The sequence below is a fragment of the Drosophila biarmipes genome, unplaced genomic scaffold (assembly GCF_025231255.1).
Source record: "Drosophila biarmipes strain raj3 unplaced genomic scaffold, RU_DBia_V1.1 ptg000013l, whole genome shotgun sequence".
In the NCBI taxonomy this organism is placed as follows: domain Eukaryota; kingdom Metazoa; phylum Arthropoda; class Insecta; order Diptera; family Drosophilidae; genus Drosophila; species Drosophila biarmipes.
In genome coordinates, this window is record NW_026114532.1 from 1934149 (window position 1) to 1962092 (window position 27944).

Sequence of the window (27944 nt, forward strand, 5' to 3'; positions counted from 1 at the left end):
GCTTTAATAAAATTCGTAGCGTTATCACAGTGTAAGATGTGGTTAAATCGCTGACTAATTCCAAATAATGTTCCAGTAACTTTGGTTTAGCTCTGGTGCATTTGACACATTTTGAAATGACATTTCGCGCTATTGATTTTGCCTTTATTGCCCAATATCTTTGCTTCGATGTGGCAATTAAGATTTGGGATCCACAATGCATATTTTCCTTATGCACAGGATGTTTTGCATCGAATGAAAGCTCGGATGCTTCCAATCTGCCTCCAACTCCAATGAGATCGTCCTGATCCAAGAAAGCCGTTAGGGCGCTGAGATTACTGCTTCTTTGATTTCAGCGCTAAAATTATTGTGCTGAATTAAACGGAGAACTATCTTTCGAGATTGTTTCAACTCGTCAAACTTCACCATTGTCATTGGGTCTGAAGATTTCCTTTTGAAACGCATGATGTATGCTACTGCTCTAAGTAATTTATTGAACGAATTCCCGTGGTTTATACCATAAAGCCAATTCGGACTTTGCGTGGTAGCTACCGAAATTTCTGGGTTTTCCTGGGGTATTGAACGGCGTTCTGATTTTGGCGCAACAAATGGTAATGGCCATTTTGAGGACATACCATGCAGAAACAGTGGACCATAGAACCAAGGACTGAAATTGTCGAACTTGGAACCACTTATTCCTCTTGATGCTATATCTGCAGCATTGCTTTCCGAAAGAACATGGCGAAATTCTCTTTGCAACGATGCTTCTTGAATGCTGGTTATTCTAGTAGCCACAAATTTGTCTTTTATTGTCTTTGGGCTATTTATCCAGGACAACACAGTTTCGGAATCTGCCCAAAAATATGTTGCAGTTCCTTGCAGCGACAATTGTTCCTTTATGATCGCTGTTAATTGAGCTCCTAAAACTGCTGCCTTCAATTCTAGTCTCGGGAGTGTGATCGCATTTACTGGGGCCAAACGCGACATAATAACTGTACAGTTACTCGCTGTGGCATACGCTTTTTTTGAAGCGTCGACGAACGTTTGTATTTCCTTTAATACCGGAATCTTTCCATCAAACACATGACGGGAAATTTTAATGTCATTTAAAATTTTTCATCTTCCCGGAATTGCTTCCATTCCGATTGTAATTGCGTTGGCAATTCTTCATTATATTCAAATTTCTCCTTTGTTAAGCCTTGCATGAATATTTTGGCCTTTATAACTACTGGAGAAAATAGTCCGAGAGGATCGAATATTTTGAATATTTCTGAAACCACTGTGCGTCTTGTTATTTTGTCTGTGTTCACCGTTTGTGTTTTTCTACAGAGTTTGTCAATCGTAGGATTCCAAGTGATTCCCAAGGTCTTAAAATTGTACTGTAGGAATGATATCTATCTTATCCAGTCCTTGAAGAAGATGGTTACTATTTGCGCACCATTTTCCTTATTTAAATCCGGAACTTAATAGTATGTGATTAAGTTCCTTCTGAATTTGGAGATCCTCTGGTATTGTATCAGCTCCGGTGTTACAGTCGTCGTCATAAAATTAATTTTTAAGAGCAGACGATCCTATAGGATATTTCTGCATTTCCTTGCTTGCTAAATACTCAAAGCATTTCGTCGCCAGATATGGTGCAGACTTAGTGCCATAAGTGACTGTTATCAACCGATAAAACTTAAGCCTTTCTGCCGGCTCATTTCTCCAGACGATCAATTGATATTGTTGATCACTTGGATTTATCAAAATCTGCCTGTACATTTTTTCAATGTCAGCAGTGAATTGAAGCAGTATTGACATTAAACTGTTTTGCACTGTAGGACCTTTGTGCCTTAAATCGTTCAAAGATTTCCCGGAAAATTTCATGCGTCAAATGCGTCAAATACAACTTTTAATTTTGTTGTCTTACATCGGGTTTGAGAATACAATGATGCGGTATAAAGTAATGGGACTTCGAGAGAGCTTCATACTCCTTCATAAACTCTATGTATCCTTATTTACTGTCTGATCCTTTTGCAATCGTTTCTCCAATGTCACGACTCTTCCTGAACGTTTTGAAGGAAGTGACCTTGACACTATTTCTCCATTGGTGAATAGCATTTTGACTGTGGTTGAAAATGATTCAATTCCCAGAATTTAAAGAGTTGCTCATCAACCTTTTCTCCTTCCGTAAGTACAGCACATACTGATGATGTAGGTGCTCTCTCCGAAATTTTCCCGGCTACAATCCATCCAAGTTTAGTATTCTGTAACTTGGGGAGTCCATTCTTTAAGCTCATGCACTCGGCTTGCATTATATTGAAGTAATGCTCGGCTCCAAGAAGAATATCAATAAGTAACAATATCAAATTGAGGATCAGCCAATATTATATTTTTTGGTATTTTCCAATTATCAGTTGAAATTGTATATGTGGTTGTTCAGCGACTATGTGAGGCAAATCCATTGCTTCAAGCCTTGAACTAAAATTGCTTCGGAAGTCTGACATTTTCCGCCAATGCCATTTATTTTCAGCATCGAATTTGTGGTTTTCAGTGAGAGCATTTTAATTGCTCTTTCGGAAGTGGCATTAATTTGGGATCCAGAGTCGAGTAGGGCTCTGAATTCTGCATTTTGTCCATTTATTCCTTGAATAATTACACGGGCGGTCGCCAGGAGAATATAGCTGGAGTGCTTTCCACTCGCAGATGCTTGCTTGTGCTTTTTGATGCATTTAAAGCAATCTCTCTTTGTGCATGTCTTTGACGGGTGATTTTGACTTAGACATTTAACACATCATTTTTGTTTTTGACCCAGTTAAGACGTTCTGCTGGGGTTTTCTTTAAAAACTCATTACAAAAGAAACAGTTATATTGTGTCTCAGCTCCAACTGATGCAGATGTATTTTGTTTTCTTCCTTTTTCTTATACAATGGCTTCAAGCATGAGAAACCTTTGTTCAAGAAAGGTTAAAAATTTGGTTCAAAGGTTGAATTTCACTTGTATTTTGAACGGATTGTTCATAGAACAAGTGGTGTTGTCGATCAAGCTTTTTTGTTAGAAGACAGAGTAGAAGTGGATCCCATTTGTCTGTCTCTATGCCGATATTATGAGAGCAGATAATGTTTCCTTCACATTATCATGCAACGATTTAATTGTTTTGGAATCATTTGTTATCATTGAATGATCCAATAATTTTTGAATTAAGGTATTACTTAACACTCTTTTATTGTTGAAGCGTTCTTCAAGTGTTTTCCACGCAGTGGAATAATTTGCCTCCGTTAGAGATAAATGGCGAATTAGGCGCTCTGCCTCTCCATTAACGTTAGTCTTCAAGTACCACATTTTTTGTATAGTGGGTAATGTTGATTCATGAATCATTTTTCTGAATATATCATGAAACTGTTGCCATTTTAAATAATTTCCAACAAATTTGGGTATGGCTACATTTGGAAAATGTAATGCATTTTGAACAGCACTTGGTGGAGAACTAATAGTTGTCTCCTTTTTTACATACATTTCGGTTTGTACATTTATTACTGCATCTTCTGCTGCCATGTATCTGCTTTCATCATATCCAAGTTCCTTCGGGTCCTAAAATTTTTTATAAATTTGGACATGAATATCTTTTATTTCATTCCAGTATTGTGTAATGACGTGTGTGAAACTTCGTTTCGTTTCTTCTGTCATTTTATTCATGATGCGCTCTAAACTGTCAAGCAACACCCTCGCTTCTCTGAACATCGATTCTGTTTCAATGTCCTCTGCTGTGGATGCGATGGATGTAACATCCGCTCCCAAGGGAGACCACTTATTGTTGAATTCTGTCTTATAATCCTCAACAAGTTGCTTAATTTTATTAAAGAATTCATTATTAAAATAATCGTGTTCTAGAGTGACTCCTTTTATGAATATTTCATTATTTCCGGAGTTAAATTTATCCCACCGGTATTCTAATGTTAATAAACGTTCTCTGTAGTAGGCTGGCTTGGTATTCCTGTCGACGGAATCCTTTTTGAATTCCGAATGACATTCTGAATTTGCTCTCCTATCGATAACTGTCCTGTCAACAGCTGATGAATATTGTTCGGTGCCATTTTCACCTATTTTATATAATCCGATTTAGAGATATTTGTAATGATGTGCCTTTGCTTTGAACAGATCGATCAGTGAAACAGCAGTTTATCTGGTTCAAATCGCCTGGTTGACTAGAACCTGTCCTTTTGAACTTAAATCCTCACAGTGTTTGATCGCCAACTTGATCGCACACCTGAAGTAGTTAAACTTGCCGTCTTTTGATCGCCTTGTTGACCGTTGAAGACTGTAATTGACTTCGTGAAGTGGGATTAAATGGATATTATATTTGACCGATATAAGCGGTTCAAATTTTTACCAAGTTGACCTTTAGTTGATCAAACTATGATCGATGATGCAGGTTCAAATTGGAGTCCCAATTTGAACAGTTGTTGCTGTTCAAAGTCGGGGGTCACCCAATGTTTGGTGACGGGTTTGCTGAAAAGTGTTTTTTTTCTGCGTACTTCAAGTACAGAACTAGTGGCAATAGTCGCCGCAATAAGTACAGAACCAATTGGGCTGCGGAAAAGTGAATACGTCAAGAATTCTTTTTGTACTGATTTCATTGAGCATGGATCCGGGTTTATATACATGATTTGGGGTTACAAGGATATTTACTTAGGTCTAGTCTAGATACAAATGGACAACATGGTTTATTTACAGATTACAGGAATATATCCTAAATAAGCAATTACATCTACCAAAATGGTGCACGTCCGTCGGCTGGATGCATATGGTTTATGACCCGTATATCACATGCAGATGTGCGCAGACCAAGATATCAGCTACCTATTTATTTAGGTCAAAGTAGCTATCAGAAGCGAACGAATTTTGCAATATGTCTTGACTTGTAATTGCCATTAAGGAATTTCGTAAGGTGCATCCAGTTTTTGCAACCATTAATGCTGAACCTCTTAAATTTATATTGGAAATTCTGTCTAAGCACACTGCAGATTATGTTAGCGTGCATCTTGTTGTAAAAATCCAGTGATTTTTTACATGTGTCCTTAGCCAGACTAACGGTCCTTCTGCCTTTATTAATTTGCAAGAAGAGTCATATTATGAAACATCTGCATTTCAAAGCTAGTTTCTGAAGAGAACATTTCTTGTTTGTTGTAGTATATAAAATCATCTTTTGCTCTCTCTTGACAAGCTTTTAAATCAATCTCTGACATTTCAAAGAATTCATCTCGATCACTGTTGATTGCAGTCAATCTGTAGATATCGAAAATCTGAGTAGATACCAATGGCAAATTTACCTTGATGATAACATGCTCTTTTATGATGGTTCCCTCAGACCTCATCGTCTGATATGCCATTAATATATTATAAGGTGAAACTGGAAGCATTTGTCTGGACAGAAGCCTGGGCTTCAAATGATTTCGTATCTGATCTAACTGATCCTTTAATTGCCTTGGTGACAGTAACATTGCACTTATTGTGCTATGCCGAATATCTGTTAAAACGTTTATGATCTCGGCTTGAAGTTGAGTCGCAAGTGTTATGTGCTATGAAAATTTATTAAGTCTACTTTCAGTACCAGTTGTTTCTGCGATAAAATTCTCTATCCTTTTTAAACGCTTGGAATTCGAGATCTCATCCCTTTTAATTACATTAACTGTATAGTCAATTAAAGATGTTTGATTCTTTAACATAGTAAGCAAATGCTTCTCATACGCCTTAACCTTTGTTATCGTTTGTACCATTTTATCAGCTTAGGTAGAGTCCATCCAACGATGTCCAACGGCGCTCTTGGCTGACATGATCTTACTGTCAACATGTTTTCAGCATGAAGATCCTCCTCGATGTGTTTAAATTGGTGATACATGCTTGTACATGCCTCAGATTCTGGAAACTGCTTGCACAAGTGACCAATTTTTGTTGTGCCCATTGAAAAGGTACTCATATCCTTCCAGTAGGGTTGCAAATTATAGTAGACAATCAAAGTCAAATCCGTTTTCGCAAGTTGACTCTTTCCAATCTTTCAAAGAATATTCCAGTTTTCGATGCAAATTGAGTAACGTTAATCGATTGTGCTGCTACTAAAGGTAATAGAAGAAGCATAACTATTACCGCAATTGTTAGTGAAGGCATTGTTGATTTCTTCTGCCTTTTCGCCTGCCCCTCATCAGATGTATTCTCATCTTCCTCTATGGCAGCTGGATGCTTATAAACAGGTTCCTCCTCTGAGAATAGTAGGACGATATGTTGAATATCTCGTTTAAATATTCCGTTACTCGTTTTGACTTCTACAACTCTGACAAAATTATCCTTGCCATGAATTGTCTTAATTATTCGTCCCAATGGCCATTGTAAAACTGGAGTATTAGTCTTCATTTATCAACACTAATCCTCCTTCTTTTACGTTTGCCGAGGATCTTCTCCATTTCTGACGATGCTGAAGTTGTTGCAGATTATCAGCTGACCATTGAGTCCAAAACGCACGCTTGAACTTAGAGACGGCTTGCCATCTCTGTCCCATTGATTGTGGTTGCTCAGATGGCTTACTATCTGCTTGTGCTGTTAATGGTTCTCCAATTAGAAAGTGACCAGGAGTAAGAGCCGTCACATCATTTGTATCGCTCGATATTGGAACCAATGGTATTGAATTCATGATAGCTTCTATTTCCACTATCACAGTTTCCAATTCTTCATAGGTCAGATACGCTGTAGAAACATTCTTTAGCAATAAATATTTTGCCCATTTTACCGCCGCTTCCCAAAGTCCTCCAAAATACGGTGCTCTTGGTGGGACAAACTTAAAGTTGACTCCTTTATTATTGCATGTCTCCACTATAGACCTCTTGACCTTTTCTGAGATTAAAGCTTCCTCCAATTCTTAAAGATTGTTCCTTGCTTTAATAAAATTCGTAGCGTTATCACAGTGTAAGATGTGGTTAAATCGCTGACTAATTCCAAATGCACTGCCTTGGTCCCATTATTTGTTCCAGTAACTTTGGTTTAGCTCTGGTGCATTTGACACATTTTGAAATGACATTTCGCGCTATTGATTTTGCCTTTATTGCCCAATATCTTTGCTTCGATGTGGCAATTAAGATTTGGGATCCACAATGCATATTTTCCTTATGCACAGGATGTTTTGCATCGAATGAAAGCTCGGATGCTTCCAATCTGCCTCCAACTCCAATGAGATCGTCCTGATCCAAGAAAGCCGTTAGGGCGCTGAGATTACTGCTTCTTTGATTTCAGCGCTAAAATTATTGTGCTGAATTAAACGGAGAACTATCTTTCGAGATTGTTTCAACTCGTCAAACTTCACCATTGTCATTGGGTCTGAAGATTTCCTTTTGAAACGCATGATGTATGCTACTGCTCTAAGTAATTTATTGAACGAATTCCCGTGGTTTATACCATAAAGCCAATTCGGACTTTGCGTGGTAGCTACCGAAATTTCTGGGTTTTCCTGGGGTATTGAACGGCGTTCTGATTTTGGCGCAACAAATGGTAATGGCCATTTTGAGGACATACCATGCAGAAACAGTGGACCATAGAACCAAGGACTGAAATTGTCGAACTTGGAACCACTTATTCCTCTTGATGCTATATCTGCAGCATTGCTTTCCGAAAGAACATGGCGAAATTCTCTTTGCAACGATGCTTCTTGAATGCTGGTTATTCTAGTAGCCACAAATTTGTCTTTTATTGTCTTTGGGCTATTTATCCAGGACAACACAGTTTCGGAATCTGCCCAAAAATATGTTGCAGTTCCTTGCAGCGACAATTGTTCCTTTATGATCGCTGTTAATTGAGCTCCTAAAACTGCTGCCTTCAATTCTAGTCTCGGGAGTGTGATCGCATTTACTGGGGCCAAACGCGACATAATAACTGTACAGTTACTCGCTGTGGCATACGCTTTTTTTGAAGCGTCGACGAACGTTTGTATTTCCTTTAATACCGGAATCTTTCCATCAAACACATGACGGGAAATTTTAATGTCATTTAAAATTTTTCATCTTCCCGGAATTGCTTCCATTCCGATTGTAATTGCGTTGGCAATTCTTCATTATATTCAAATTTCTCCTTTGTTAAGCCTTGCATGAATATTTTGGCCTTTATAACTACTGGAGAAAATAGTCCGAGAGGATCGAATATTTTGAATATTTCTGAAACCACTGTGCGTCTTGTTATTTTGTCTGTGTTCACCGTTTGTGTTTTTCTACAGAGTTTGTCAATCGTAGGATTCCAAGTGATTCCCAAGGTCTTAAAATTGTACTGTAGGAATGATATCTATCTTATCCAGTCCTTGAAGAAGATGGTTACTATTTGCGCACCATTTTCCTTATTTAAATCCGGAACTTAATAGTATGTGATTAAGTTCCTTCTGAATTTGGAGATCCTCTGGAATTGTATCAGCTCCGGTGTTACAGTCGTCGTCATAAAATTAATTTTTAAGAGCAGACGATCCTATAGGATATTTCTGCATTTCCTTGCTTGCTAAATACTTAAAGCATTTCGTCGCCAGATATGGTGCAGACTTAGTGCCATAAGTGACTGTTATCAACCGATAAAACTTAAGCCTTTCTGCCGGCTCATTTCTCCAGACGATCAATTGATATTGTTGATCACTTGGATTTATCAAAATCTGCCTGTACATTTTTTCAATGTCAGCAGTGAATTGAAGCAGTATTGACATTAAACTGTTTTGCACTGTAGGACCTTTGTGCCTTAAATCGTTCAAAGATTTCCCGGATAATTTCATGCGTCAAATGCGTCAAATACAACTTTTAATTTTGTTGTCTTACATCGGGTTTGAGAATACAATGATGCGGTATAAAGTAATGGGACTTCGAGAGAGCTTCATACTCCTTCATAAACTCTATGTATCCTTGTTTACTGTCTGATCCTTTTGCAATCGTTTCTCCAATGTCACGACTCTTCCTGAACGTTTTGAAGGAAGTGACCTTGACACTATTTCTCCATTGGTGAATAGCATTTTGACTGTGGTTGAAAATGATTCAATTCCCAGAATTTAAAGAGTTGCTCATCAACCTTTTCTCCTTCCGTAAGTACAGCACATACTGATGATGTAGGTGCTCTCTCCGAAATTTTCCCGGCTACAATCCATCCAAGTTTAGTATTCTGTAACTTGGGGAGTCCATTCTTTAAGCTCATGCACTCGGCTTGCATTATATTGAAGTAATGCTCGGCTCCAAGAAGAATATCAATAAGTAACAATATCAAATTGAGGATCAGCCAATATTATATTTTTTGGTATTTTCCAATTATCAGTTGAAATTGTATATGTGGTTGTTCAGCGACTATGTGAGGCAAATCCATTGCTTCAAGCCTTGAACTAAAATTGCTTCGGAAGTCTGACATTTTCCGCCAATGCCATTTATTTTCAGCATCGAATTTGTGGTTTTCAGTGAGAGCATTTTAATTGCTCTTTCGGAAGTGGTATTAATTTGGGATCCAGAGTCGAGTAGGGCTCTGAATTCTGCATTTTGTCCATTTATTCCTTGAATAATTACACGGGCGGTCGCCAGGAGAATATAGCTGGAGTGCTTTCCACTCGCAGATGCTTGCTTGTGCTTTTTGATGCATTTAAAGCAATCTCTCTTTGTGCATGTCTTTGACGGGTGATTTTGACTTAGACATTTAACACATCATTTTTGTTTTTGACCCAGTTAAGACGTTCTGCTGGGGTTTTCTTTAAAAACTCATTACAAAAGAAACAGTTATATTGTGTCTCAGCTCCAACTGATGCAGATGTATTTAGTTTTCTCCCTTTTTCTTATACAATGGCTTCAAGCATGAGAAACCTTTGTTCAAGAAAGGTTAAAAATTTGGTTCAAAAGTTGAATTTCACTTGTATTTTGAACGGGTTGTTCATAGAACAAGTGGTTTTGTCGAACAAGATTTTTGTTAGAAGACAGAGTAGAAGTGGATCCCATTTGTCTGTTTCTATGCCGATATTATGAGAGCAGATAATGTTTCCTTCACATTATCATGCAACGATTTAATTGTTTTGGAATCGTTTGTTATCATTGAATGATCCAATAATTTTTGAATAAGGTATTACTTAACACTCTTTTATTGTTGAAGCGTTCTTCAAGTGTTTCCACGCAGTTGAATAATTTGCCTCCGTTAGTGATAAATGGCGAATTTATCCCACAGGGATTCTAACGTTAATAAACGTTCTCTGTAGTAGGCTGGCTTGGTATTCCTGTCGACGGAATCCTTTTTGAATTCCGAATGACATTCTGAATTTGCTCTCCTATCGATAACTGTCCTGTCAACAACTGATGAATATTGTTCGGTGCCATTTTCACCTATTTTATATAATCCGATTTAGAGGTATTTGTAATGATGTGCCTTTGCTTTGAACAGATCGATCAGTAAAACAGCAGTTTATCTGGTTCAAATCGCCTGGTTGACTAGAACCTGTCCTTTTGAACTTAAGTCCTCACAGTGTTTGAACGCCAACTTGATCGCACACCTGAAGTAGTTAAACTTGCCGTCTTTTGATCGCCTTGTTGACCGTTGAAGACTGTAAGTGACTTCGTGAAGTGGGATTAAATGGATATTATATTTGACCGATATAAGCGGTTCAAATTTTTACCAAGTTGACCTTTAGTTGATCAAACTATGATCGATGATGCAGGTTCAAATTGGAGTCCCAATTTGAACAGTTGTTGCTGTTCAAAGTTGGGGGTCACCCAATGTTTGGTGACGGGTTTGCTGAAAAGTTTTTTTTTTCTGCGTATTTCAAGTACAGAACTAGTGGCAATAGTCGCCGCAATAAGTACAGAACCAATTGGGCTGCGGAAAAGTGAATACGACAAGAATTCTTTTTGTACTGATTTCATTGAGCATGGATCCGGGTTTATATACATGATTTGGGGTTACAAGGATATTTACTTAGGTCTAGTCTAGATACAAATGGACAACATGGTTTATTTACAGATTACAGGAATATATCCTAAATAAGCAATTACATCTACCAAAATGGTGCACGTCCGTCGGCTGGATGCATATGGTTTATGACCCGTATATCACATGCAGATGTGCGCAGACCAAGATATCAGCTACCTATTAATTTAGGTCAAAGTAGCTATCAGAAGCGAACGAATTTCTGCTGAGTCGAAATCGTACTTACTCCTTGCCGTTGAACTAATGTTCAACAATCGTTAATGTTGATCGTGAAGGGCTGGACCGAAGAAACGTCTCTATTTACAGGTGTGGTTGGAATTTAATTCAGCTGAAGGCTATTTCTAGGTTTTCGCCATTTCTTCATAAAATGAATTACAATAATAATTATTATAAAAATGAATGCAATATAAATAGCAATATGATGTTCAATATTTTTAAGATTATGTGGTAATTTAAAACTATTGGGAGGAAAGAGTTGAGCTTCTCGTTGATACAACTCCTTGTATTTAAGGTTCGGGTCTTCCATCACACTCTACCTCTAGATCTTCTTGAATTATGTATTAAATTCTCCATGAGTTTTCCTTCTCCAAAGCGAGCATACGAAGTACGTAATGTGGTTTCCAATATGTCTTGACTTGTAATTGTCATTAAGGAATTTCGTATGGTGCATCCAGTTTTTGCAACCATTAATGCTGAACCTCTTAAATTTATATTGGAAATTCTGTCTAAGCACACTGCAGATTATGTTAGCGTGCATCTTGTTGTAAAAATCCAGTGATTTTTTACATGTGTCCTTAGCCAGACTGCAAGAAGAATCAGTCTTATTATAAAACATCTGCATTTCACAGCTAGTTTCTGAAGAGAACATTTCTTGTTTGTTGTAGCATATAAAATCATCTTTTGCTCTCTCATGACAAGCTTTTAAATCAATCTCTGACATTTCAAAGAATTCATCTCGATCACTGTTGATTGCAGTCAATCTGTAAATATCCAAAATCTGAGTAGATACCAAAGGCAAATTTACCTTGATGATAACATGCTCTTTTATGATGGTTCCCTCAGACCTCATCGTCTGATATGCCATTAATATATTATCAGGTGAAACTGGAAGCATTTGTCTGGACAGAAGCCTGGGCTTCAAATGATTTCGTATCTGATCTAACTGATCCTTTAATTGCCTTGGTGACAGTAACATTGCACTTATTGTGTTAAGCCGAATATCTGTTAAAACGTTTATGATCTCCGCTTGCAGTTGAGTCGCAAGTGTTATGTACTGTGAAAATTTATTAAGTCTACTTTCAGTACCAGTTGTTTCTGCGATATAGTTCTCTATCCTTTTCCGCTTGGAATTCGAGATCTCATCCCTTTTAATGACATTAACTGTATAGTCAATTAAAGATGTTTGATTCTTTAACAAAGTAAGCAAACGCTTCTCAGTCGCCTTAACCTTTGTTATCGTTTGCACCATTTTATCAGCTTAGGTAGAGTCCATCCAACGATGTCCAACGTCGCCTTGGCTGACGTGATCTTGCTGTCAGCATGTTTTCAGCTTGAAGATCCTCCTCGATGTGTTTAAAATGGTGATACATGCTTGTACATGCCTCAGATTCTGGAAACTGCTTGCACAAGTGACCAATTTTTGTTGTGCCCATTGAAAAGGTACTCATATCCTTCCAGTAGGGTTGCCAATTATAGTAGACAATCAAAGTCAAATCCGTTTTCGCAAGTTGACTCTTTCCAATCTTTCAAAGAATATTCCAGTTTTCGATGCAAATTGAGTAACGTTAATCGATTGTGCTGCTACTAAAGGTAATAGAAGAAGCATATCTATTACCGCAATTGTTAGTAAAGGCATTGTTCTTCTGCCTTTTCGCCTGCCCCTCATCAGATGTATTCTCATCTTCCTCTACGGCAGCTGGATGCTTATAAACAGGTTCCTCCTCTGAGAATAGTAGGACGATATGTTGAATATCTCGTTTAAATATTCCGTTACTCGTTTTGACTTCTACAACTCTGACAAAATTATCCTTGCCATGAATTGTCTTAATTATTCGTCCCAATGGCCATTGTAAAACTGGAGTATTGTCTTCCTTTATCAACACTAATCCTCCTTCTTTTACGTTTGCCGAGGATCTTCTCCATTTCTGACGATGCTGAAGTTGTTGCAGATTATCAGCTGACCATTGAGTCCAAAACGCACGCTTGAACTTAGAGACGGCTTGCCATCTCTGTCCCATTGATTGTGGTTGCTCAGATGGCTTACTATCTGCTTGTGCTGTTAATGGTTCTCCAATTAGAAAGTGACCAGAAGTAAGAGCCGTCACATCATTTGTATCGCTCGATATCGGAACCAATGGTCTTGAATTCATGATAGCTTCTATTTCCACTATCACAGTTTCTAATTCTTCATAGGTCAGATCCGCTGTAAAAACATTCTTTAGCAATAAATATTTTGCCCATTTTACCGCCGCTTCCCAAAGTCCTCCAAAATACGGTGCTCTTGGTGGGACAAACTTAAAGTTGACTCCTTTATTATTGCATGTCTCCACTATAGACCTCTTGACCTTTCCTGAGAAGAGAGCTTCCTCCAATTCTTAAAGATTGTTCCTTGCTTTAATAAAATTCGTAGCGTTATCGCATTGTAAGATGTGGTTAAATCGCTGACTAATTCCAAATGCACTGCTTTGGTCCCATTATTTGTTCCAGTAACTTTGGTTTAGCTCTGGTGCATTTGACACATTTTAAAATGAAATTTCGCGCTATTGATTTTGCCTTTATTGCCCAATATCTTTGCTTCGATGTGGCTATTAAGATTTGGGATCCACAATGCATATTTTCCTTATGCACAGGATGTTTTGCATCGAAGGAAAGCTCAGATGCTTCCAATCTGCCTCCAACTCCAGTGAGATCATCCTGATCCAAGAAAGCCGTTAGGGCGCTGAGATTACTGCCTCGTCCAACTTCCCAAGATTTCCCTAATTCTATGATTTCACCGCTAAAATTATTGTGCTGAATTAAACGGAGAACTATCTTTCGAGATTGTTTCAACTCGTCAAACTTCACCATTGTCTGAAGATTTCTTTTTGAAACGCATGATGTATGCTACTGCTCTAAGTAATTTATTGAACGAATTCCCGTGGTTTATATCATAAAGCCAATTCGGACTTTGCGTGGTAGCTACCGAAATTTCTGGGTTTTCCTGGGGTATTGAACGGCGTTCTGATTTTGGCGCAACAAATGGTAATGGCCATTTTGAGGACATACCATGCAGAAACAGTGGACCATAGAACCAAGGACTGAAATTGTCGAACTTGGAACCGCTTATTCCTCTTGGTGCTATATCTGCAGCATTGCTTTCCGAAAAAACATGGCGAAATTCTCTTTGCAACGATGCTTCTTGAATGGTGGTTATTCTAGTAGCCACAAATTTGTCTTTTATTGTCTTTGGGCTATTTATCCAGGACAACACAGTTTCGGAATCTGCCCAAAAATATGTTGCAGTTCCTTGCAGCGACAATTGTTCCTTTATGATCGCTGTTAATTGAGCTCCTAAAACTGCTGCCTTCAATTCTAGTCTCGGGAGTGTGATCGCATTTACTGGGGCCAAACGCGACATAATAACTGTACAGTTACTCGCTGTGGCATACGCTTATTCTGAAGCGTCGACGAACGTTTGTATTTCCTTTAATACCGGAATCTTTCCATCAAACACATGACGGGAAATTTTAATGTCATTTAACATTTTTTAATCTTCCTGGAATTGCTTCCATTGCGATTGTAATTGCGTTGGCAATTCTTCATTATATTCAAATTTCTCCTTTGTTAAGCCTTGCATGAATATTTTGGCCTTTATAACTACTGGAGAAAATAGTCCGAGAGGATCGAATATATTGAATATTTCTGAAACCACTGTGCGTCTTGTTATTTTGTCTATGTTCACCGTTTGTGTTTTTCTACAGAGTTTGTCAATCGTAGGATTCCAAGTGATTCCCAAGGTCTTAAAATTGTACTGTAGGAATGATATCTTTCTTATCAAGTCCTTGAAGAAGATGGTTACTATTTGCGCACCCATTTCCTTATTTAACTCCGGAACTTAATAGTTTGTGATTAAGTTCCTTTTGAATTTGAAGATCCTCTGGTATTGTATCAGCTCCGGTGTTACAGTCGTCGTCATAAAATTAATTTTTAAGAGCAGACGATCCTATAGGATATTTCTGCATTTCCTTGCTTGCTAAATACTCAAAGCATTTCGTCGCCAGATATGGTGCAGACTTAGTGCCATAAGTGACGGTTATCAACCGTTAAAACTTAAGCCTTTCTGCCGGCTCATTTCTCCAGACGATCATTTGATATTGTTGATCACTTGGATTTATCCAAATCTGCCTGTACATTTTTTCAATGTCAGCAGTGAATATATATTTATGCATTCTAAATCGAAGCAGTATTGACATTAAACTGTTTTGCACTGTAGGACCTTTGTGCTTTAAATAGTTTAAAGATAGTTCAAAGGAAACTGTCACTGCAGATGCGTCAAATACAACTCTTAATTTTGTTGTCTTATATCGGGTTTGAGAATACAATGATGCGGTATAAAGTAGTGGGACTTCGGGAGAGCTTCATACTCCTTCATAAACTCTATGTATCCTTGTTTTACTGTCTGATCCTTTTGCAATCGTTTCTCCAATGTCACGACTCTCCCCCACTTCTGAAGTATGCTCCAAAAAGGGCAATTTAACAATCTGTCGAGAGTCCTGAGCCTTCTGAACGTTTTGAAGGAAGTGACCTTGACACTATTTCTCCATTCGTGAATAGCATTTTGACTGTGGTTGAAAATGATTCAATTCCCAGAATTTAAAGAGTTGCTCATCAACCTTTTCTTCTTCCGTAAGTACAGCACATACTGATGATGTAGGTGCTCTCTCCGAAATTTTCCCGGCTACAATCCATCCAAGTTTAGTATTCTGTAACTTGGGGAGTCCATTCTTTAAGCTCATGCACTCGGCTTGCATTATATTGAAGTAATGCTCGGCTCCAAGAAGAATATCAATAAGTAACAATATCAAATTGAGGATCAGCCAATATTATATTTTTTGGTATTTTCCAATTATCAGTTGAAATTGTATATGTGGTTGTTCAGCGACTATGTGAGGCAAATCCATTGCTTCAAGCTTTGAACTAAAATTGCTTTGCTTTGGCTTTAGCTGAACGTTGATCCTTGCTTCGGAAGTCTGACATTTTCCGCCAATGCCATTTATTTTCAGCATCGAATTTGTGGTTTTCAGTGAGAGCATTTTAATTGCTCTTTCGGAAGTGGCAATAATTTGGGATCCAGAGTCGAGTAGGGCTCTGAATTCTGCATTTTGTCCATTTATTCCTTGAATAATTACACGGGCGGTCGCCAGGAGAATATAGCTGGAGTGCTTTCCACTCGCAGATGCTTGCTTGTGCTTTTTGATGCATTTAAAGCAATCTCTCTTTGTGCATGTCTTTGACGGGTGATTTTGACTTAGACATTTAACACATCATTTTTGTTTTTGACCCAGTTAAGACGTTCTGCTGGGGTTTTCTTTAAAAACTCATTACAAAAGAAACAGTTATATTGTGTCTCAGCTCCAACTGATGCAGATGTATTTTGTTTTCTTCCTTTTTCTTATACAATGGCTTCAAGCATGAGAAACCTTTGTTCAAGAAAGGTTAAAAATTTGGTTCAAAGGTTGAATTTCACTTGTATTTTGAACGGATTGTTCATAGAACAAGTGGTTTTGTCGAACAAGATTTTTGTTAGAAGACAGAGTAGAAGTGGATCCCATTTGTCTGTTTCTATGCCGATATTATGAGAGCAGATAATGTTTCCTTCACATTATCATGCAACGATTTAATTGTTTTGGAATCATTTGTTATCATTGAATGATCCAATAATTTTTGAATTAAGGTATTACTTAACACTTTTTTATTGTTGAAGCGTTCTTCAAGTGTTTTCCACGCAGTTGAATAATTTGCCTCCGTTAGTGATAAATGGCGAATTTATCCCACAGGGATTCTAACGTTAATAAACGTTCTCTGTAGTAGGCTGGCTTGTATTCCTGTCGACGGAATCCTTTTTGAATTCCGAATGACATTCTGAATTTGCTCTCCTATCGATAACTGTCCTGTCAACAACTGATGAATATTGTTCGGTGCCATTTTCACCTATTTTATATAATCCGATTTAGAGGTATTTGTAATGATGTGCCTTTGCTTTGAACAGATCGATCAGTAAAACAGCAGTTTATCTGGTTCAAATCGCCTGGTTGACTAGAACCTGTCCTTTTGAACTTAAATCCTCACAGTGTTTGATCGCCAACTTGATCGCACACCTGAAGTAGTTAAACTTGCCGTCTTTTGATCGCCTTGTTGACCGTTGAAGACTGTAAGTGACTTCGTGAAGTGGGATTAAATGGATATTATATTTGACCGATATAAGCGGTTCAAATTTTTACCAAGTTGACCTTTAGTTGATCAAACTATGATCGATGATGCAGGTTCAAATTGGAGTCCCAATTTGAACAGTTGTTGCTGTTCAAAGTCGGGGGTCACCCAATGTTTGGTGACGGGTTTGCTGAAAAGTGTTTTTTTTTCTGCGTACTTCAAGTACAGAACTAGTGGCAATAGTCGCCGCAATAAGTACAGAACCAATTGGGCGGCGGAAAAGTGAATACGTCAAGAATTCTTTTTGTACTGATTTCATTGAGCATGGATCCGGGTTTATATACATGATTTGGGGTTACAAGGATATTTACTTAGGTCTAGTCTAGATACAAATGGACAACATGGTTTATTTACAGATTACAGGAATATATCCTAAATAAGCAATTACATCTACCAAAATGGTGCACGTCCGTCGGCTGGATGCATATGGTTTATGACCCGTATATCACATGCAGATGTGCGCAGACCAAGATATCAGCTACCTATTTATTTAGGTCAAAGTAGCTATCAGAAGCGAACGAATTTCTGCTGAGTCGAAATCGTACTTACTCCTTGCCGTTGAACTAATGTTCAACAATCGTTAATGTTGATCGTGAAGGGCTGGACCGAAGAAACGTCTCTATTTACAGTTGTGGTTGGAATTTAATTCAGCTGAAGGGTATTTCTAGGTTTTCGCCATTTCTTCATAAAATGAATTACAATAATAATTATTATAAAAATGAATGCAATATAAATAGCAATATGATGTACAATATTTCCAAGATTATGTGGTAATTTAAAACTATTGGGAGGAAAGAGTTGAGCTTCTCGTTGATACAACTCCTTGTATTTAAGGTTCGGGTCTTCCATCACACTCTACCTCTAGATCTTCTTGAATTATGTATTAATTTCTCCATGAGTTTTCCTTCTCCAAAGCGAGTATACGAAGTACGTAATGTGGTTTCCAATATGTCTTGACTTGTAATTGTCATTAAGGAATTTCGTATGTTGCATCCAGTTTTTGCAACCATTAATGCTGAACCTCTTAAATTTATATTGGAAATTCTATCTAAGCACACTGTAGATTATGTTAGCGTGCATCTTGTTGTAAAAATCCAGTGATTTTTTACATGTGTCCTTAGCCAGACTGCAAGAAGAATCAGTCTTATTATAAAACATCTGCATTTCACAGCTAGTTTCTGAAGAGAACATTTCTTGTTTGTTGTAGCATATAAAATCATCTTTTGCTCTCTCTTGACAAGCTTTTAAATCAATCTCTGACATTTCAAAGAATTCATCTCGATCACTGTTGATTGCAGTCAATCTGTAAATATCCAAAATCTGAGTAGATACCAAAGGCAAATTTACCTTGATGATAACATGCTCTTTTATGATGGTTCCCTCAGACCTCATCGTTTGATATGCCATTAATATATTATCAGGTGAAACTGGAAGCATTTGTCTGGACAGAAGCCTGGGCTTCAAATGATTTCGTATCTGATCTAACTGATCCTTTAATTGCCTTGGTGACAGTAACATTGCACTTATTGTGTTAAGCCGAATATCTGTTAAAACGTTTATGATCTCCGCTTGCAGTTGAGTCGCAAGTGTTATGTACTGTGAAAATTTATTAAGTCTACTTTCAGTACCAGTTGTTTCTGCGATAAAATTCTCTATCCTTTTCCGCTTGGAATTCGAGATCTCATCCCTTTTAATGATATTAACTGTATTGTCAATTAAAGATGTTTGATTCTTTAACAAAGTAAGCAAACGCTTCTCAGTCGCCTTAACCTTTGTTATCGTTTGCACCATTTTATCAGCTTAGGTAGAGTCCATCCAACGATGTCCAACGTCGCCTTGGCTGACGTGATCTTGCTGTCAGCATGTTTTCAGCTTGAAGATCCTCCTCGATGTGTTTATGCCTCAGATTCTGGAAACTGCTTGCACAAGTGACCAATTTTTGTTGTGCCCATTGAAAAGGTACTCATAGCCTTCCAATAGGGTTGCCAATTATAGTAGACAATCAAAGTCAAATCCGTTTTCGCAAGTTGACTCTTTCCAATCTTTTCAAAGAATATTCCAGTTTTCGATGCAAATTGAGTAACGTTAATCGATTGTGCTGCTACTAAAGGTAATAGAAGAAGCATAACTATTACCGCAATTGTTATTGAAGGCATTGTTGATTTCTTCTGCCTTTTCGCCTGCCTCTCATCAGGTGTATTCTCATCTTCCTCTACGGCAGCTGGATGCTTATAAACAGGTTCCTCCTCTGAGAATAGTAGTGCGATATGTTGAATATGTCGTTTAAATATTCCGTTACTCGTTTTGACTTCTACAACTCTGACAAAATTATCCTTGCCATGAATTGTCTTAATTATTCATCCCAATGGCCATTGTAAAACTGGAGTATTGTCTTCCTTTATCAACACTAATCCTCCTTCTTTACATTTGCCGAGGTTCTTCTCCATTTCGATGCTGAAGTTGTTGCAGATTATCAGCTGACCATTGAGTCCAAAACGCACGCTTTAACTTGGAGACGGCTTGCCATCTCTGTCCCATTGATTGTGGTTGCTAAGATGGCTTACTATCTGCTTGTGCTGTTAATGGTTCTTCAATTAGAAAGTGACCAGGGGTAAGAGCCGTCACATCATTTGTATCTCTCGATATCGGAACCAATGGTCTCGAATTCATGATAGCTTCTATTTCCACTATCACAGTTTCTAATTCTTCATAGGTCAGATCACGTTGTAGAAACATGCTTTAGCAATAAATATTTTGCCCATTTTACCGCCGCTTCCCAAAGTCCTCCAAAATGCGGTGCTCTTGGTGGGACAAACTTAAAGTTGACTCCTTTATTATTGCATGTCTCCACTATAGACCGCTGGGCCTTTTTTGAGAAGATAGCTTCCTCCGATTCTTAAAGATTGTTCCTTGCTTTAATAAAATTCGTATCGTTATCGCAGTGTCAGATGTGGTTAAATCGCTGACTAATTCCAAATGCACTGCCTTGGTCCCATTATTTGTTCCAGTAACTTTGGTTTAGCTCTGGTGCATTTGACACATTTTAAAATGACATTTCGCGCTATTGATTTTGCCTTTATTGCCCAATATCTTTGCTTCGATGTGGCTAATAGGATTTGGGATCCACAATGCATATTTTCCTTGTGGAATTTTGCAAATATTAATTTGACTATTGGATTATCATATGGCAATAGCACAGGATGTTTTGCATCGAAGGAAAGCTCAGATGCTTCCAATCTGCCTCCAACTCCAATGAGATCATCCTGATTCAAGAAAGGCGTTAGGGCGCTGAGATTACTGCCTCGTCCAACTTCCCGGGATTTCCCTAATTCTTTGACTTCAGCGCTAAAATTATTGTGCTGAATTAAACGGAGAACTATCTTTCGAGATTGTTCCAACTCTTCAAATTTCACCATTGTCATTGTGTCTGAAGATTTCCTTTTGAAACGCATGATGTATGCTACTGCTCTAAGTAATTTATTGAACGAATTCCCGTGGTTTATACCATAAAGCCAATTCGGACTTTGCGTGGTAGCTACCAAAATTTCTGGGTTTTAATGGGGTATTGAACGGCATTCTGATTTTGCCGCAACAAATGGTAATGGCCATTTTGAGGACATACCATGCAAAAACAGTGGACCATAGAACCAAAGACTGAAATTGGCGAACTTGGTACCACTTATTCCTCTTGATGCTATATCTGCAGCATTGCTTTTCGAAAGAACATGGCGAAATTCTCTTTGCAACGATGCTTCTTGAATGGTGGTGATTCTAGTAGAAACAAATTTGTCTTTTATTGTCTTTGGGCTATTTATCCAGGACAACACAGTTTCGGAATCTGCCCAAATATATGTTGCAGTTCCTTGCAGCGACAATTATTCCTTTATGATCGCTGTTAATTGAGCTCCTAAAACTGCTGCCTTCAATTCTAGTCTCGGGAGTGTGATCGCATTTACTGGGGCCAAACGCGACATAATAACTGTACAGTTACTCACTGTGGCATACGCATTTTCTGAAGCGTCGACGAACGTTTGTATTTCCTTTAAGACCGGAATCTTTCCATCAAACACATGACGGGAATTTTTAATGTCATTTAACATTTTTTATTCTTCCCGGAATTGCTTCCATTCCGATTGTAATTGCGTTGGCAGTTCTTCATTATATTCAAATTTCTCCTTTGCTAAGCCTTGCATGAATATTTTGGCCTTTATAACTACTGGAGAAAATAGTCCGAGAGGATCGAATATTTTGAATATTTCTGAAACCACTGTGCGTCTTGTTATTTTGTCTGTGTTCACCGTTTGTGTTTTTCCACAGAGTTTGTCAATCGTAGGATTCCAAGTGATTCCCAAGGTCTTAAAATTGTACTGTAGGAATGATATCTTTCTTATCCAGTCCTTGAAGAAGATGGTTACTATTTGCGCACCATTTTCCTTATTCAAATCCGGAACTTAATAGTATGTGATTAAGTTCCTTTTGAATTTGAAGATCCTCTGGTATTGTATCAGCTCCGGTGTTACAGTCGTCGACATAAAATTAATTTTTAAGAGCAGACGATCCTATAGAATATTTCTGCATTTCCTTGCTTGCTAAATACTCAAAGCATTTCGTCGCCAGATATGGTGCAGACTTAGTGCCATAAGTGACGGTTATCAACCGATAAAACTTAAGCCTTTCACTTGGATTTATCCAAATCTGCCTGTACATTTTTTCAATGTCAGCAGTGAATTCATATTTATGCATTCTAAATCGAAGCAGTATTGACATTAAACTGTTTTGCACTGTAGGACCTTTGTGCATAAAATCGTTCAAAGATTTCCCGGAAAATGTCACTACAGATGCGTCAAATACAACTCTTAATTTTGGTGTCTTACATCGGGTTTGAGAATACAATGATGCGGTGTAAAGCAGTGGGACTTCGGGAGATGTATATAAGGTATTTCCTTCATATGCCCAAGAGCTTCATAGTCCTTCATAAACTCTATGTATCCTTGTTTTATTGCCTGATCCTTTTGCAATCGTTTCTCCAATGTCACGACTCAACCCCACTTCTGAAGTATGCTCCAAAAGGGCAATTTAAAAATCAGTCTAGAGTCCTGAGCCTTTCTCCATTGATGAAATTTTTCAATTCCCAGAATTTAACGAGTTGCTCATCAACCTTTTCTCCTTCCGTAAGTACAGCACATACTGATGATGTAGGTGCTCTCTCCGAAATTTTCCCGGCTACAATCCATCCAAGTTTAGTATTCTGTAACTTGGGGAGTCCATTCTTTAAGCTCATGCACTCGGCTTGCATTATATTGAAGTAATGCTCGGCTCCAAGAAGAATATCAATAAGTAACAATATCAAATTGAGGATCAGCCAATATTATATTTTTTGGTATTTTCCAATTATCAGTTGAAATTGTATATGTGGTTGTTCAGCGACTATGTGAGGCAAATCCATTGCTTCAAGCCTTGAACTAAAATTGCTTTGCTTTGGCTTTAGCTGAACGTTGATCCTTGCTTCGGAAGTCGGAGATTTTCCGCCAATGCCATTTATTTTCAGCATCGAATTTGTGGTTTTCAGTGAGAGCATTTTAATTGCTCTTTCGGAAGTGGCATTAATTTGGGATCCAGAGTCGAGTAGGGCTCTGAATTCTGCATTTTGTCCATTTATTCCTTGAATAATTACACGGGCGGTCGCCAGGAGAATATAGCTGGAGTGCTTTCCACTCGCAGATGCTTGCTTGTGCTTTTTGATGCATTTAAAGCAATCTCTCTTTGTGCATGTCTTTGACGGGTGATTTTGACTTAGACATTTAACACATCATTTTTGTTTTTGACCCAGTTAAGACGTTCTGCTGGGGTTTTCTTTAAAAACTCATTACAAAAGAAACAGTTATATTGTGTCTCAGCTCCAACTGATGCAGATGTATTTTGTTTTCTTCCTTTTTCTTATACAATGGCTTCAAGCATGAGAAACCTTTGTTCAAGAAAGGTTAAATATTTGGTTCAAAGGTTGAATTTCACTTGTATTTTGAACGGATTGTTCATAGAACAAGTGGTTTTGTCGAACAAGATTTTTGTTAGAAGACAGAGTAGAAGTGGATCCCATTTGTCTTTTTCTATGCCGATATTATGAGAGCAGATAATGTTTCCTTCACATTATCATGCAACGATTTAATTGTTTTGGAATCATTTGTTATCATTGAATGATCCAATAATTTTTGAATTAAGGTATTACTAAACACTTTTTTATTGTTGAAGCGTTCTTCAAGTGTTTTCCACGCAGTTGAATAATTTGCCTCCGTTAGTGATAAATGGCGAATTTATCCCACAGGGATTCTAACGTTAATAAACGTTCTCTGTAGTAGGCTGGCTTGGTATTCCTGTCGACGGAATCCTTTTTGAATTCTGAATGACATTCTGAATTTGCTCTCCTATCGATAACTGTCCTGTCAACAACTGATGAATATTGTTCGGTGCCATTTTCACCTATTTTATATAATCCGATTTAGAGGTATTTGTAATGATGTGCCTTTGCTTTGAACAGATCGATCAGTAAAACAGCAGTTTATCTGGTTCAAATCGCCTGGTTGACTAGAACCTGTCCTTTTGAACTTAAATCCTCACAGTGTTTGATCGCCAACTTGATCGCACACCTGAAGTAGTTAAACTTGCCGTCTTTTGATCGCCTTGTTGACCGTTGAAGACTGTAAGTGACTTTGTGAAGTGGGATTAAATGGATATTATATTTGACCGATATAAGCGGTTCAAATTTTTACCAAGTTGACCTTTAGTTGATCAAACTATGATCGATGATGCAGGTTCAAATTGGAGTCCCAATTTGAACAGTTGTTGCTGTTCAAAGTCGGGGGTCACCCAATGTTTGGTGACGGGTTTGCTGAAAAGTTTTTTTTTTCTGCGTATTTCAAGTACAGAACTAGTGGCAATAGTCGCCGCAATAAGTACAGAACCAATTGGGCTGCGGAAAAGTGAATACGACAAGAATTCTTTTTGTACTGATTTCATTGAGCATGGATCCGGGTTTATATACATGATTTGGGGTTACAAGGATATTTACTTAGGTCTAGTCTAGATACAAATGGACAAAATGGTTTATTTACAGATTACAGGAATATATCCTAAATAAGCAATTACATCTACCAAAATGGTGCACGTCCGTCGGCTGGATGCATATGGTTTATGACCCGTATATCACATGCAGATGTGCGCAGACCAAGATATCAGCTACCTATTAATTTAGGTCAAAGTAGCTATCAGAAGCGAACGAATTTCTGCTGAGTCGAAATCGTACTTACTCCTTGCCGTTGAACTAATGTTCAACAATCGTTAATGTTGATCGTGAAGGGCTGGACCGAAGAAACGTCTCTATTTACAGGTGTGGTTGGAATTTAATTCAGCTGAAGGCTATTTCTAGGTTTTCGCCATTTCTTCATAAAATGAATTACAATAATAATTATTATAAAAATGAATGCAATATAAATAGCAATATGATGTTCAATATTTTTAAGATTATGTGGTAATTTAAAACTATTGGGAGGAAAGAGTTGAGCTTCTCGTTGATACAACTCCTTGTATTTAAGGTTCGGGTCTTCCATCACACTCTACCTCTAGATCTTCTTGAATTATGTATTAAATTCTCCATGAGTTTTCCTTCTCCAAAGCGAGCATACGAAGTACGTAATGTGGTTTCCAATATGTCTTGACTTGTAATTGTCATTAAGGAATTTCGTATGGTGCATCCAGTTTTTGCAACCATTAATGCTGAACCTCTTAAATTTATATTGGAAATTCTGTCTAAGCACACTGCAGATTATGTTAGCGTGGATCTTGTTGTAAAAATCCAGTGATTTTTTACATGTGTCCTTAGCCAGACTGCAAGAAGAATCAGTCTTATTATAAAACATCTGCATTTCACAGCTAGTTTCTGAAGAGAACATTTCTTGTTTGTTGTAGCATATAAAATCATCTTTTGCTCTCTCTTGACAAGCTTTTAAATCAATCTCTGACATTTCAAAGAATTCATCTCGATCACTGTTGATTGCAGTCAATCTGTAAATATCCAAAATCTGAGTAGATACCAAAGGCAAATTTACCTTGATGATAACATGCTCTTTTATGATGGTTCCCTCAGACCTCATCGTCTGATATGCCATTAATATATTATCAGGTGAAACTGGAAGCATTTGTCTGGACAGAAGCCTGGGCTTCAAATGATTTCGTATCTGATCTAACTGATCCTTTAATTGCCTTGGTGACAGTAACATTGCACTTATTGTGTTAAGCCGAATATCTGTTAAAACGTTTATGATCTCCGCTTGCAGTTGAGTCGCAAGTGTTATGTACTGTGAAAATTTATTAAGTCTACTTTCAGTACCAGTTGTTTCTGCGATATAGTTCTCTATCCCTTTCCGCTTGGAATTCGAGATCTCATCCCTTTTAATGACATTAACTGTATAGTCAATTAAAGATGTTTGATTCTTTAACAAAGTAAGCAAACGCTTCTCAGTCGCCTTAACCTTTGTTATCGTTTGCACCATTTTATCAGCTTAGGTAGAGTCCATCCAACGATGTCCAACGTCGCCTTGGCTGACGTGATCTTGCTGTCAGCATGTTTTCAGCTTGAAGATCCTCCTCGATGTGTTTATGCCTCAGATTCTGGAAACTGCTTGCACAAGTGACCAATTTTTGTTGTGCCCATTGAAAAGGTACTCATATCCTTCCAGTAGGGTTGCCAATTATAGTATATTATAGTAGACAATCAAAGTCAAATCCGTTTTCGCAAGTTGACTCTTTCCAATCTTTTCAAAGAATATTCCAGTTTTCGATGCAAATTGAGTAACGTTAATCGATTGTGCTGCTACTAAAGGTAATAGAAGAAGCATATCTAGTACCGCAATTGTTAGTAAAGGCATTGTTGTTAGTAAAGGCATTGTTCTTCTGCCTTTTCGCCTGCCCCTCATCAGATGTATTCTCATCTTCCTCTATGGCAGCTGGATGCTTATAAACAGGTTCCTCCTCTGAGAATAGTAGGACGATATGTTGAATATCTCGTTTAAATATTCCGTTACTCGTTTTGACTTCTATAACTCTGACAAAATTATCCTTGCCATGAATTGTCTTAATTATTCGTCCCAATGGCCATTGTAAAACTGGAGTATTGTCTTCCTTTATCAACACTAATCCTCCTTCTTTTACGTTTGCCGAGGATCTTCTCCATTTCTGACGATGCTGAAGTTGTTGCAGATTATCAGCTGACCATTGAGTCCAAAACGCACGCTTGAACTTAGAGACGGCTTGCCATCTCTGTCCCATTGATTGTGGTTGCTCAGATGGCTTACTATCTGCTTGTGCTGTTAATGGTTCTCCAATTAGAAAGTGACCAGGAGTAAGAGCCGTCACATCATTTGTATCGCTCGATATCGGAACCAATGGTATTGAATTCATGATAGCTTCTATTTCCACTATCACAGTTTCCAATTCTTCATAGGTCAGATACGCTGTAGAAACATTCTTTAGCAATAAATATTTTGCCCATTTTACCGCCGCTTCCCAAAGTCCTCCAAAATACGGTGCTCTTGGTGGGACAAACTTAAAGTTGACTCCTTTATTATTGCATGTCTCCACTATAGACCTCTTGACCTTTTCTGAGATTAAAGCTTCCTCCAATTCTTAAAGATTGTTCCTTGCTTTAATAAAATTCGTATCGCTATCGCAGTGTCAGATGTGGTTAAATCGCTGACTAATTCCAAATGCACTGCCTTGGTCCCATTATTTGTTCCAGTAACTTTGGTTTAGCTCTGGTGCATTTGACACATTTTAAAATGACATTTCGCGCTATTGATTTTGCCTTTATTGTCCAATATCTTTGCTTCGATGTGGCTATTACGATTTGGGATCCACAATGCATATTTTCCTTATGCACAGGTTGATCGTCCTGATCCAAGAAAGCCGTTAGGGCGCTGAGATTACTGCCTCGTCCAACTTCCCAAGATTTCCCTAATTCTATGATTTCACTGCTAAAATTATTGTGCTGAATTAAACGGAGAACTATCTTTCGAGATTGTTTCAACTCGTCAAACTTCACCATTGTCTGAAGATTTCTTTTTGAAACGCATGATGTATGCTACTGCTCTAAGTAATTTATTGAACGAATTCCCGTGGTTTATACCATAAAGCCAATTCGGACTTTGCGTGGTAGCTACCGAAATTTCTGGGTTTTCCTGGGGTATTGAACGGCGTTCTGATTTTGGCGCAACAAATGGTAATGGCCATTTTGAGGACATACCATGCAGAAACAGTGGACCATAGAACCAAGGACTGAAATTGTCGAACTTGGAACCGCTTATTCCTCTTGGTGCTATATCTGCAGCATTGCTTTCCGAAAAAACATGGCGAAATTCTCTTTGCAACGATGCTTCTTGAATGGTGGTTATTCTAGTAGCCACAAATTTGTCTTTTATTGTCTTTGGGCTATTTATCCAGGACAACACAGTTTCGGAATCTGCCCAAAAATATGTTGCAGTTCCTTGCAGCGACAATTGTTC